General features: G+C 43.1%; 1 long non-coding RNA gene across 1 annotated transcript; it reads right to left on the bottom strand.

Moving 5' to 3' along the window:
- Nucleotides 1–3,591: 3,591 nt before the first annotated feature.
- 1700031A10Rik (RIKEN cDNA 1700031A10 gene) lies at nucleotides 3,592–13,232 on the bottom strand. The gene is made up of 3 exons (NR_045439.1): nucleotides 13,176–13,232; nucleotides 11,563–11,671; nucleotides 3,592–4,081 (listed from the first exon to the last, which is right to left on the bottom strand). It is a non-coding gene; the product is annotated as an RIKEN cDNA 1700031A10 gene (long non-coding RNA).
- Between the last annotated feature and the right edge of the window lie 397 nt (nucleotides 13,233–13,629).

Here is a 13,629-nt window from a genome sequence, read left to right as displayed (position 1 = left end):
TCAATAACTGCTGGTTTTAGAGAAAAGAATGTGCCAAGTTCACTGCTCTTCAGTATACTTGGAAGGTCTCTGGAGCAACTGTTGTAAGGGGTCAGAGTAGACTCTCTTCTGACTCATTTGTGACTTCAGAAGGGCTACAGTTGCAGGGTGTGCATTGAAGGGCATATTCTACCACTGGCCTTGCTCTCTCCGTTGCTTTCTTTTCTGTCTCTCTTTACAAATCTTCCCTTCCTCTTTCGAGCAGTTCCTCCAAGAGTTGGGTGTTCATCCTCCAGGATGCTCATGTACTCTCTCCCCGTGAATAGTGTCCCTGTTGGAAGTATTACAATGCTTCTTTATCCAACCTCTAAATACCTGCTCTCCGTTCCTCTCTCTTTAGTGTTTTCTGGCTCTTCCATTTCCCATGGCCTCTTAGCAGAATTTCTTCAAGAGCTGACCATTCACTCACTCACCACACTGAATGATCATTCAAGAACTGTTTCTAAACACCCGATGTATTCTTATCACTGTCAGAAGAGATGGGGGTACAAAGCAGAAGTCAGACATGGTTTCTTGTCCTTGGGCAATTTAAATTGTATTGGCAGAAACTAATAATGAACAAGTAAACAGATAAATTAGCAAGATAATTATAGATTATAACTGCTCTGAGGAATATAAAGAGGCTAATATACCAGGAATTAACTGGAGGAGGCATGGAGCTTTAATAGGATAATAGATGGATCTCTGTTGACATTTGAGCAGAGCTCTGACAGATGAGAGGGACCCATAATGAGAAGAGCTGCGGAAGAGTCATCTTGGTAGCAGCAGTCTTGTAACTGACCAAGAAGGTTCAACATGGGATAGGAGAGATGCCAGAAGCAGTATCTTAGGGTCAGGATAAGAACTTTGCTTTCTTCTGAACCTTAAGTGGAGAAATTATCTGGCCCAGGTTTTCTGTATCTAGAAGCCCATCCTTCGTTAGCCTCTTCATTCCTTTTCTTATTCTGGGTTTTCCATGCCATTTATCTCTCTTTCACATCCACCTCATCATCTTCTTACAAATCAACAAGTTTCTTCACCTGCCCAATGTCTCCAAATGTACCACATGTAGCTGATTTAGTCTGGCTCCCAATCATTAGAGATCATAAGATAACTGATATATAAGTGGGAAACCCTTTCTAATTTTCATCCCTTGGGAGTGAAGAAATAGGCTTTTTTCTGTCTCATAGGCAGCTGTTTCAGATACTCATAACATACCCAGTGTTGGAATCCAGGAATCCTAGGAAACAGAACGAGCAAGGAGGTCCATGCTCAGTAACATTGGATTTGATGCTCCAGCAGCAAGAGAGATACGTAGCAGGGATGGCGATGGAGCCCAGTGACACAGCTACTTGTCAAATATGTGTAAGGCCCTGGGTTCAACCATGGTAATAAAAGAAAAGAGCATGGGCTATTAAACAATCACAGATGAGGTGAAGTACACAGTGATGTGAGCTATATCAGATCAGGTTCAGGGTAGGAAGCAGAAGCCCAGTGGGCATTCTAAAGAGCAAGAGATTTAACTCAGGGAAGTAGATGATGACAAAATCATTGAAAGATACAGAAGATTCAAAGTCATGAAGTCGTAACTAGATCCTAAGCATCTTTTTTAAAAAAAATATTTATTTATTTATTTATTTAATGTATGCGAATACACTGTTGCTGTCTTCAGACACACCAGAAGAGGGCATCTGATCCCATTACAGATGGTTGTGAGCCACCATGTGGTTGCTGGGGATTGAACTCAGGAACTCTGGAAGAGCAGTCAGTGCTCTTAACCACTGAGCCATCTCTCCAGCCCCAACCCTAAGCATCTTAAGGGACACTTCATGATCAATCCCCATCAGTCAGAATTTGCAGGTACTTCTAGCACAGCACAGTGTTCCCCTGCCCTGCTACCAACCTCTCATGTCTACTGGGACTTGTCCATCTTTCTCTGAAAGACAATGACCTCTTCTGTACTTCTGCTTTTCAAACTCATACAAGTTCATCTATTTGGGGTAACTTTAATTTACACCTAGGAGTTCAAGCCTCAGAGAACTTCTGAGCAGTAAAGTGTTAAAAAAAAAAGAGTACTTATATTAAAATAGTCATTATCTGGAATTCAAATAGAACTAGATGCCTTATTTCTTATTTCCAACCCTAGATTATGTCCTCTCTTAGTTGAAGAAATTAGAAAGTACAAGTACTCTAGAAATATTATCTGGAACATATTAAACATTTATTGTTTATCCTAAACTCAAATTTAAATGAAGACCTGTATTTCCATCTGTGTTTGTTTGATTTGTTTGTTATGACAGGGTGTGGCTAGGCATCCCTGACTGCTATCTAGCTGAAGATCCTCCTCAGTCTCCCAAGGGCTGAAATTACAGGCATGAGCCACCATGCCAAGCAGCCATTTGATAAATTTAAGAACTCTACAAGTATGAAGCACAGAGGCATATAGAAGAGATGGTTTTCTAAGGAGGGGACACCAAGTGGAGGTCTAGGAGATAAATAGTCCATCCCATGCAAAGAGGGAGCAGGGAAGGGAGAGAGAACAGCACTGTACAGACCCAGAGGCAAGAAGACTGGGCTAGTGTGGGTGGAGCCGTACACAGGGAGCAGAACCTAAAGATGGTTCGAATAATAATGAGGACTTAGGCAAAGGGTTGATATTAGGTTCTGAGGAGTCAAGGGAGACAAGGATGGGAGAGACCAACCTTTACTTGCTGCTAGCACCCCTCAGAGTAACGTGGGATGGTCCATTTAGGTGGGAGATGTTGGCTTGAAGGAGTGGGAGCCGATGAAGCTGGCATAAGCAGGTTCATCTGAAGCATAATTTATAGATAGAACTGACAATGTGTTGGAGTAAGTTTCAGAGGGCAAGAAAAATTAAGGACGTTATTTTTTCTTTCCTGTTAGGTATTCTTTTCTTTGTTTCTTTATTTCTTTATTTCTTTGAGGTATGTTTTCTCTACATATCCCTGGCTGTCTTGGAACTCACTATGTAGACCAGAGTGGCCTCAGACTCGCAGAGCTCGATCTGTCTCTGCCTCCTGAGTACTGGAATTAAAGGCATACCCCAAAAGAGATGAGTTCTTAATTCTGCATCCATACCAGTGCTATGACGGAAACACTTATGACGGAAACCTCCTAATGAACTTTAGCTATCAGGATGGAGTCAAGAGGAGAGGAGATAAGTAGTAAGGATTCCTGTTTCTGTCAGACAACTGTGTGTAAGGACTCTGTCCTTCAGGTGGAACATTCTTTACTGTGACCTCACCTGCTCTGCTCTTCCATTTCCTGAGTATCTACTTTACAAACCCGTCACATAATTTTTTTTTTAAAGATTTATTTATTATTTATACATAAGTACACTGTAGTTGACTTCAGATGCACCCGAAGATGACGTCAGATCTCATTACAGATGGTTGTGAGCCACCATGTGGTTGCTGGGATTTGAACTCAGGACCTTCAGAAGAACAGTCAGTGCTCTTACCAGCTGAGCCATCTCGCCAGTCCCAATTTTTTTTTTTTTTTTACTTGACAAGTTATGTCAGCACTCAGAAAATTTCAAAGTTGAGGGCGTTTGCAATTTTAGATTTTTTTTTTTTTTTTGGATTAGAAACAATAATGACCAATCTGTATCCTCCTTCCTGGGAAGGAGGACAAGGAATTCTGGGCATGGCACCTTAATTACAATTTCAGTAGGTAATAAACAAAGCTTGGGAGAGGGCAAGAGGAGGAGTTAATTGCTCATCTTCAGGGAGCTTGTCAGGATGGAGGGAAAGACAGGCAACAGCTCGGAAGCAGAAGCTGCTGAGGCATTGGGATTCGCCGCACAGATCACGTGGCTGTAGCAGAGGGGATGTTAAATCGGTAACCTGAGGCATGGCCTTGGCATCACTGTAAGGACTTTCTTTAGTGGGGGTGGGGTGATGGGATGGGGCTGACTGCACTGGTAGCAGCAGCACCATTGCCAGTTGGATTGGATGTGATGTGAGAGCAGATGAGGAGTTGAGAAGACGTGGATTGGCCCAGGACCAATGTGGCTATTAGCAAGCAGCTTAGATGAGGAAGACTGTGAATGAAGATGAAGAGTCAAATGTCAAGGGGTTGAGAGAATGGGGCTCAGTTCCCAGAACCCACATTGGGTGGCTCACAACTACCTGTAACCCAAGTTCCAGAATTTTTAACAGCTCTATGGGCATCTTAACCAATATGGTACACATACAGACTAACAGGCACACATACACATAAAATTCTTTAACAATCAATTTTTTTTTAAAGTTAAAGATTAAACTAGGCATGGTAGTACACCTTGTCATTACAGCTCTCTGGAAGCTGAGACAGGAACCATTCCTGAGAGTTAGAGGCCCACACGGATTACATAGCAAGACCCTGGAAGGAGGAGGGGAAGAGAAATGAGATAGCATAAGGGTACCCAATGCAGCTGTGTGATGACATCTATGGAATCCATCAACGTGTACAGTGACTATACAAGAGAGAGTTAAAGGCTGGATGTGTGAATCCGGGTTTGTCTGTCATGAACTGTGCAGCCCTGGATAAGCATATGGCATTATGGGTGGTGGTGAAACTAAAATAATCCCTATTAACATTAGCCATTTGTAATTTTCATGTATTTCTTTCCTGCTCTCTTACCTGGTTCACAAGAGTCTACACATCTCCTTTATTGTAAGGAACCTGGAGGGCTGGCAGAATAGGAAGTTCATTTGCACACCATCAGAGTCAATGTCAGCCTTAGGGACACAGCAGACAGTAGTGCTCCTGCTCCCCATAATGTTAAACCTTGACTCCTGACTCCCAGGGATATAATGACTCAAACAACAGGGACATGGGCAGTGAGTCAGAAACATGAAAGAAACGTGAAGCAGAGAAGGCTGGCTGGCGAAAGAGACAACACAGAGAGTGACCTAGGAAAGCCTCTTGAGCTGAGAGTCAGTCTATCTATGTGCTTCTGGGTCTTGGCCCAAAGAACCAACTCTCCCTCCCTCTTTCCTTCCTCTTCCCTGATGACTTGTCACCAAAGTATCACAGGCATGCTGTTGGCAGCCAGCCTGGCAATTAGTTCAGGAGCCTCTCCCTTTGACTTCCTCTAGAGTCAAGCCTCCAGAGATCCCCCAACTCACCCCTCCAGCCTTGCCCAATTCTATGTTGCATTTCTGGAAGTAAGCATTGGCCTCAGGACCTACCTAGGCCTCTCAGCTCCTCTCCTGGATCCCCTCCTGGCGGGGAGATGGCATCTGGCACCCTTTTATCTACAATCTCAGAACACTTTTGTGAGCATCTTTGAAACCTGGGTTTGGTAGCTGTGTCCACACCCATGCTGCTCCCTGTCCCAGGGGGGCATGCAAAGCATGAAGAGTAGGAGGGACTTCAGAGAAGCAGAGGAAATGGTGCTTACAAAAGTTTGTGAGGTGCTTCCAACAAAACTGTGAAGAGCTGTCACTGGGAGGAGAAAGGTGAGGTGGACACTGAGAAGGGACTTTGGGAAGACAGTGCCCACCAAGGCAGATGGAGAGCAGAAGGCGAGAAACAACCACACCAGAAACAAATCCAGCACAAGCAGTGGAGAGTCTGGCAGAGTGGTTGAATCTGCTACGGAATTGTTACAGTTGGAGAAGAGGCAACAGTGTTTCATATTGCTATAGCACCTTCAGTCTTCATTCCACATTCGTCATAGATATCATCACTCCCATTTTAGAGATCACAGATGGAGGAATCCAAGCTGAAAAAGTTGACATGAATCATGTGGCTAGTAAAAATGAGAATTCATTCTTTCTGGAGCAGAGGAGACCCGTAGATCTCTGGGGCTGACTGGCTGACCAACTAACTTTCTTGTCAAGCAAGCTCTAGCCCAATAAGAGACTTTGTTTCAAAAAAACAAGATGACTTTGTTTCAAAATAAGGGACTTTGTTTCAAAGACAAGCTCCTGAGAAATGACAGCTAAGGTGGAGCGCTCGCACGCGCGCGCACACACACGCACACACACACACACACACACACACACACAGGAAAAAAGCTGGACTTGGACTTGATGACCCATACTTTTAATGTCAGCACTTGAAAGAGAGGCAGGCTAGCTAGGGCTACATAGAGAAATCTTGTATCACAAAACAAATTTTAAAAAAGAGAGATTTATCTCTCCCCCCCACCCCACCCCCCTACTATAGCAGCGTCTGTTAAAGGGTGAGAATAGATATCATCCTGTCCCACCACCACCACCACCACCACCACCATCACCACCACCACCACTACCACCACTACCCACTTTAAGGGCCTGGTCTCATTGTAGCCAAGGCTGGCCTTGAACTATTGATTCTGTTACCTTCATTCCTCAAGTGCTGGCATTATAGGTCTGTGCTACCATGCCGGGTTCCTCCCCCACCAAGCAGTCTAAGACATGTTGCCTTCCAAAGACTTAGCTACTTGTCAAGAAATGATGTGATATAAGCGAGCAAAACAGATAGGGGTGTGGCCCAGGGCTAGAGGGCTTCTTTGGGGGGGGAGCAGTTTAGAAAAGCTTCACAGAGGAAGTCTGGGAAAGGGAAATGCACCAGAGGACAGTGGGAGGAGGCAGGAGAGAGCCTGTCAGGCCAAAGCCAGGAAGCAGAGTGTGTGGGAGAACTGGGTACGTACAAAGAAAACAAAAGAGGGCGTGAAGGGAGCTGGAAAGAGAATCTACAAAAGTAATTCGGAGACAGTAACATTAAATTTATGACCTATTCAAAAATCATCGAGAGCTGGTGTGTGTGTATGTGTGTGTGTGTGTGTGTGTGGAGGGGGGCTTACAACCACAGTTTTATGGGATACTTTATTATGTTGGAGATGCTAAGAACCTTGGTGGTGAAATAAAGAACATTCCGTGACCATTCCCCATATGCCAGGCAACACGTAAAGAGCTTTCAGGAACATTACTCAAATTTAATCTATGCTGCAGTTAAAAGCAATGAGGAGGAGCTTAGAACGTAGCTGTGTGGTAGAGCAGGCACTTAACCTGTATGAAGCCCTGGATTTCATCCCCAGCACCAAAGCTAAGCAAACAACCCAATAAAAGAGACGGAGGAAAACTCCTGTGGGTTGACATGAGAAGAGTCCTAGGACGCACTGATAAAAGAACAAAGCACATGGTTGAAAGAACTATGTGCCACGAGTTACAGCTCATCCTACAGAAGCTCACACAGGCGATGGCTTTGGTTTGAGGCAAAAGGGAGTCTAAAGCCCAGACAACTGTGACAGAAGGTACATCTGGAGGTGGATGGGAGAGGATTAGTGTGCGTTGACGGTGGCACTTCATGTCTGGGCCTGGTACCGAGAGGCGCTTTGTTGGGGCTGGGTGCCTCTTGTTCCTTGACCCTGGACAAGTCTTAGTTTTTAATTTAATTAAAAAAAAAATTGGAATTGAGTGATCCTCCTTTCTAAGCCTCCTGAGTGCTGGGACTGTAGGTGTATACTACAGGTACAGCCCAGACGGTTTCAAAGTGTGGCTGAAATGCAGTCTGACTAAACACGTTACAGTGATTCTGGCTCCAGGTAGAGAGCAGATGGGTGGGGGTGTGAGAGAGCAGAAGGGTGCACGAGGCTGGGCCGTGGGAAAGCAAAGAGGGAGGAAGGAAGTGTGTGAATCTCATCTGAAGGGGTGGGTGAGCGGTGGATCCCTCCTGGCTGGGGGCATAAGGACTACATAGCACAGTTGATTATTTTTAGAATTTGAATAGAAGTAATATGTGGAAATAAATGTCAAATTGATGGGAAGAAGGAACTAGAAAAGCATAGCAGTTCTTTCAACTCTTTTATCTGATGGGATGGTTTGGGGGGGGGTTATTTTATTTATTTTGCATTTAATTCTCGGTCTGTACCTATCAGAATTATATTAGTTGTCTCTAGTACTTTCAACTCTTTTATCTGATTTGGGGTGTTTTATTTTTTTGTTTGTTTGTTTTGTTTTGTTTGGAATTTAATTCTCAGCCTGTAACTATCAGAGTTATATTTTACCATTAGTCCTTTCAATTTTCACTATTGGTGGATTTACTTTTAGGAAAAATATAGCCACTAAATTAAGAGAAAATTGTCTTACTTAATCAACAGACATTTTTCCATCCACATTATCTTACTTATAGCTATTTCAAAAGCATCTATATCTATGCTGATTAATGCACATAAACACATGAAAAGAAACAGAAAAAAGGTCCCCTGAGACCTCATCCAATTGTTATTCAGGAAGACAGTAGTTAAAGGAGTTCTTCCTATTCAAATTCCTTATCAGTGAATATATATATTAATTACTCTCATAGTTAAAAAGAATCCACACAGCAATACTAAAAAGTAATTATTTCACATGGTTTACAGATGTGAACAATTTATTAAGGTTTTACAACAAGCAAACATACCTAATTAAACACAGTTTTAGGTGTGGCCCTAAAGGAAGAAAAGCCTGGGCAAGAGGACTGAAAAAAAAGAAGCCAGGAGAGAGAGAGAGAGAGAGAGAGAGAGAGAGAGAGAGAGAGAGAGAGAGAGAGTAAGGAGGTGTGTTTGGAGGACCAGGTATGGTCAAGTACCTCTCTAATTCCAGAATTCAGGAGAATGAGATAGGAGGATTGTGAGTTTGAATGCAGAAAGAAAGGAAGAAAAAAGAAAGAAAGAAAGAAAGAAAGAAAGAAAGAAAGAAAGAAAGGAAGGAAAGAAGGAAGGAAGGAAGGGAGAGAGAGAGAGAAAGAAAGAAAGAGAAAGAGAGAAAGAGAGAAAGAAAGAAAGAAAGAAAGAAAGAAAGAAAGGAAGGAAGAGAGAGAAATAACAAAAAAGAAGGATGGAAGTAAGGGAGGGAGGAAGGATGGATAGAAAGAGAGAAAGATCTAGAGAGCCATCCTTTGGCTAGAAAGGAATAATGAAGACAGAACAGCAACAGCACAGCTGTTTGGTTTAATGTTGAAGGACACTTGAGGGTTAATACTAGGGAAAGGTTCATCAACACTCAAAAGCACTGCACCGAAGGGTGACAGGTCACGGCCTCACATCCTTAGGGAGCTCAGGAGTCAGGCATGTGCCGGCTGTTGATTTACCCTACAGTGAGTCACTGGATCCCTGAAACTGACAGCCAGGGTGAGGTCACCACCCCACAAGACAAGAGGCAGAAACAAGAAGGCCCTTGCGGACTGAGGAGATGAACCTGTCTGGTCAGAGGCCACGATCCCAAAACCAACAAAGAATTCGTATCTGACAGGTTTTCCTTGGGGCTCAAATGAATAAGTAGGTCTGGTAGTCACTGGGAGCTGTGACAAACAACTTTGCCAAAAAGATAAGGTGCCGTCTGCCCTGGGAGAACAAGGCGTATTAGGCAGGAGAAGTGGCCACGGGCCTCAGCCAGGCCACAGAGGCAGCTGTTGCAATCATAACCTAGTTTCCACAACATCACCTGAAACCTTTCATGGACATAGAAGTGGCGACTTTGGAGATTGAAAGTGTCTGTCTTTGGGCTGGAGAGACAGTTGGTGGTTGGGAGCACTGTCTGATTATCCAGAGGACCCAGGTTCGATTCTCAGCATTGACATGGTGGTTCATAAGCCATCAGTAACTCCAGACTCATATGCACTAAATAAATAGATAAATAGATAGATAGATAGATAGATAGATAGATAGATAGATAGAGTAAATAAGTAAATAAATAAATAAGGTGCCCTGATTCCATCCATTAAAAAATATATAAGTAAAGAAAATGTCTGTCCCCTGACCTAGGATTTTCATGGATGAACCCAACACATGGGCTATTTGAAGAGTTTTTACAACTGAGTTGATTCTACAAGTATAAACCCATACATCCTAAACACATTAATTCATTTCCTCAACTCCCCACTGAAGACTCTGCTCTTCAGAATGTGGCTAAGGAATTGTGAGGTGGCTCAATAGATAAAGATGCTTGTTGCATAAATGTGAGGACTTGAGTTCAATCATCAAACGCCCTTAACTACTACTACTACTAATATATAAAACATTTTGTTTTTCAAAAAAGAGGGATGACAATCACACCAAGCCCTGTCTTCTTATATATAAACTCTCCTATGTAATGCCAGTCTTAGACAAGCTTACTCAGAGATCATGATACAGTCATAGCAAGGTCATGATCACATGATTAGTGATCCACACACTAAATACCAAACACCTCTTCTCTCAAACCAAAGGGAAATAATATTGTAACCAATTTTAAAAATGACCAACAACTTCATTTCTAAACCAATTATAGCCTATCTTCATTATAATCTTCTGTATATATAGATAAGATTGCTTGAGATATTCAACCAAACAATTTATGTTGTTTTATGACAGCATTAATTTAAAGCACTCTCTTCTCATACTTAGACCCACCACAAAATCACCTAACTAAGCCCCAACTCCGGGAGAGGTTCACATGACTCCCCCAATTTCTAGCGAGGTGCAGTCTTACTCCATGCAAGAAACACTAAAACCAGCCTGGGGATTCTTTGGCTGAGGACATCTATCATACCCAATGTTTCTTTGTTTTTTGTTTTTTGTTTTTTTAATTTTCTGGGATGCACAGAGAAGACCACACTGGTAGGAGAAGATGGTACTAAGCAGGAGGTGGTGTCAGAAGAGACAGAGAAGCTATGATGCCACTCAGCTCATATTTACAGAGTTCTGGTGTGTGCCATAGACATTCAAAGTGCCAGAGACAACAGTAACTATGGCAAGATTTCCAGCTTTTAGGGATGCGCTCAGTTGTGATGTCAGGAAGAGACATATAAACAGATCATTGTTGTTTGTGGGCATATGTGTTACTGTGCCTGGACGCTCTCTCTTCTCACCCAGGAGGCTCATCTAAAGACCTGTGGGAAAGGAGGTGGGACTCAGGAAGAGCTCTCTGAGGAGGAAGAAGAAATAGGATGCCAGGTGTGATAAAGCACACTCGTACTCTCATCATTCAGGAGTTGGAGGCTGGAGAATCAGGAGTTCAAGACTAGCCTCAGCTACACTGTAAAGCTGAGGCCTGGCTTTATAAAATTCTGCCTCAGACACATACAACAAAACAGTAGTAGAAGGAACACAAGCAGGTCAAGGGATATTAGACATTTAGTGCTGTAGAGAAGGAGCGTTTGGTGCGGTGCAAAATGAGTGATTAGGTTGGAGACACTTAAAATCCTTAATAGGTACCTAGACCTTATTTTTTAGAGAAAGGAGATGTTATCACAATCCCAGGGAATCCTGACATGATCACATTAGATTATAAGAAATATTTTATTCTTTATAATCTCTTTACACATATAGTTAACTTATTGCTGCTTTTCTGGGCCTTTGAAGCTTCCTGAGCTCCAGTTCACACACTCGGAGTAGAGGATTGAATTAACCACGTTGGAAGGAAGGAAGGAAGGAAGGAAGGAGGAAGGGAGGGAAGGAAGGAAGGAAGGAAGGAAGGAAGGAAGGAAGGAAGGAAGGAAGGAAGGAGGGAAGGAAGGAGGGAAGGAAGGAAGGAAGGAAGGAAGGAAGGAAGGAAGGAAGGAAGGAAGGAAGGAAGGAAGGAACAGGCTCACCCTGAGGACCTCCAGGACAGAACGGGGATGCTCTGTCCTAAGAGTCTGTCGTCCTCTTCTGCTTCCGAAAAGCTTCAGCCATTACTGTTCTCATCACTGTGAACAATACCTGTCAAAACAAACTCAGGAGAAGTCAGGCTCACTTTGACTAATGATTTGAGAGAATGGAGTCCACCATGGTAGAGAAAGCCCTGCCTAGGAGTTCATAGTGGAAGGAATATATATGGCTGCGACTCCTCTTGGCCGACTGGAAAGCAGAGAAGGTGGAACACTTTTGCTCAGCTGGCTTTCTTCTTTAATCCTTTTTATTCAACCCAGGACCACCACCCACATTAAGTGTGGATTTTTTTTCTTCAATGTAACTTACTTTAGTCTTTTAAAGATTTATTTTTATCTATGTATCTGTGTCTCTGTGTGTAGATGACATATGTATGTTAGTGCCCGAGGGGTCCAGAAGATATTGAGTCCTCTGGAGCTGGTATTATAGGTAATTGTGAGCTTCCTGACATGGTTACTAGGAACTTAACTGGGGTCTCCTGGTAAAACAGAACATGCTTTTAACTGTTTAAACTCTTCATTTCTATTTTAATAAAAAATAATTACTCTGTGTGTGTACATACCTATGCCTGTATCCATATATGTAAGTGTATATGTAAGTGGAAATAAGAGGTAGAAGTCCCATATTGTCCTCAGTTGCTCAACATTGTTTTTTGAAATGGTGTCTATCACTGAATCTCGAGCTTACTGATCAGCCTGACAGGATAGCCAGTAAGTCCCCAGGATTCTCCTGGCAGTATCTCCCTGTACTGGGATTACAAGTTCAGATAGCTTTCTCAGCTGCTCGCATAAGTTCTAGAGCTCCATACTCAGGTCCTCAGGTTTGTATGGCATACATGTAAGCCAAACACTCATTCATTTAAACATAACTTTAAGAAGGAAGAGGAGGAGGAGGAGAAAAGAAAGGCATGGTAACACATGCCTTTAATCCCAGTAATCAGGAAGCAGAGGCAGGCAAATTTCTGTGAACTGGATGCCGGCCTGGTCTACGTAATGAGCTCCAAGACAGTCAGGGCTACATAGAAAGATCTTGTTTCAAAATACAAAGGTGGAGGCATGATGACACACACCTGAAAGTTTTGCACCCAGAATACAGAAAGATTGCCACAAGCTGGAGGCCAGTCTGATCTATATAGTAAGTTCATGCCAGCCAAGGCTACACAAGACTCTCTCTCAAAAGCAATTACAACAGGAAAAAAAAAAAAGAAAAAAAAAAAAAGAAAAAAGAGAGAAAGAAAAGAAAAGCAAAAAGAGAAAAGGACAAAGTTGGGAGGTCAGAACAGAACTGAGGGAACATGGGGAGGAAAGGAAGTGTCTCATATTTGTTCCAAATCTCTTTTTGTATTTCTCTGTCCGATAGTCAAGAATCAGAGCCCATCTGATAAAATTAGGCTGCCGTTACTATACCTATAGAGAACCAGGCTGCCGTTACTACACCTATAGAACTAGTATTCTTTTTTCTGACGTCTTGAACAAGCATGTTAAAGACATCTAATACTCCCGATTAAAGCCAAAAGTGACCTTCAGCTTAACTTTATCATCACTTTTCTTTATACCTGGAACGAACTAGCTGGCCCAGCATGGTGGTAGTCTAAAGGGACCGACCCCACTTCCAGGTTTGAAAACTTACCAAACCCACCAATCCCTGAGCTCAAAATCCCACCAATCCCTGGGCTTGGCTTGAAATCTCACCAATCTCCACCCCGAATTTCTCTGCCCAGGAAGTCTGGCTCCTGCTCCATTCCGTACCCTGACAGTGACAACCAACCTCTTGTAGCTCTCAATAAATCTTTGTGAGGTTTGTTGTGTGGTGTATCTTGGCTCCTGACTGCCTTTCCCTTTAGAGCTGCAACATGTACATGGGGGGGGGGCTCCCCCTCAGAGCTGCAGCATTTCCATTGTGGTAGCCCTCCCCCTAGAGCTACAACATCTCCATCTTTTCCCTCAGAGCAGTAACACTTAAAGTGTTGGCACACACTGTAATCACAGCACTTGGAAGTCGGGGACAGG

The sequence above is a fragment of the Mus musculus genome, chromosome 17 (genome assembly GCF_000001635.26).
Source record: "Mus musculus strain C57BL/6J chromosome 17, GRCm38.p6 C57BL/6J".
Classification (NCBI taxonomy): Eukaryota; Metazoa; Chordata; class Mammalia; order Rodentia; family Muridae; genus Mus; species Mus musculus.
Note: the sequence above shows the minus strand (reverse complement) of the source record. Positions and strands in the feature narration are given on the sequence as shown.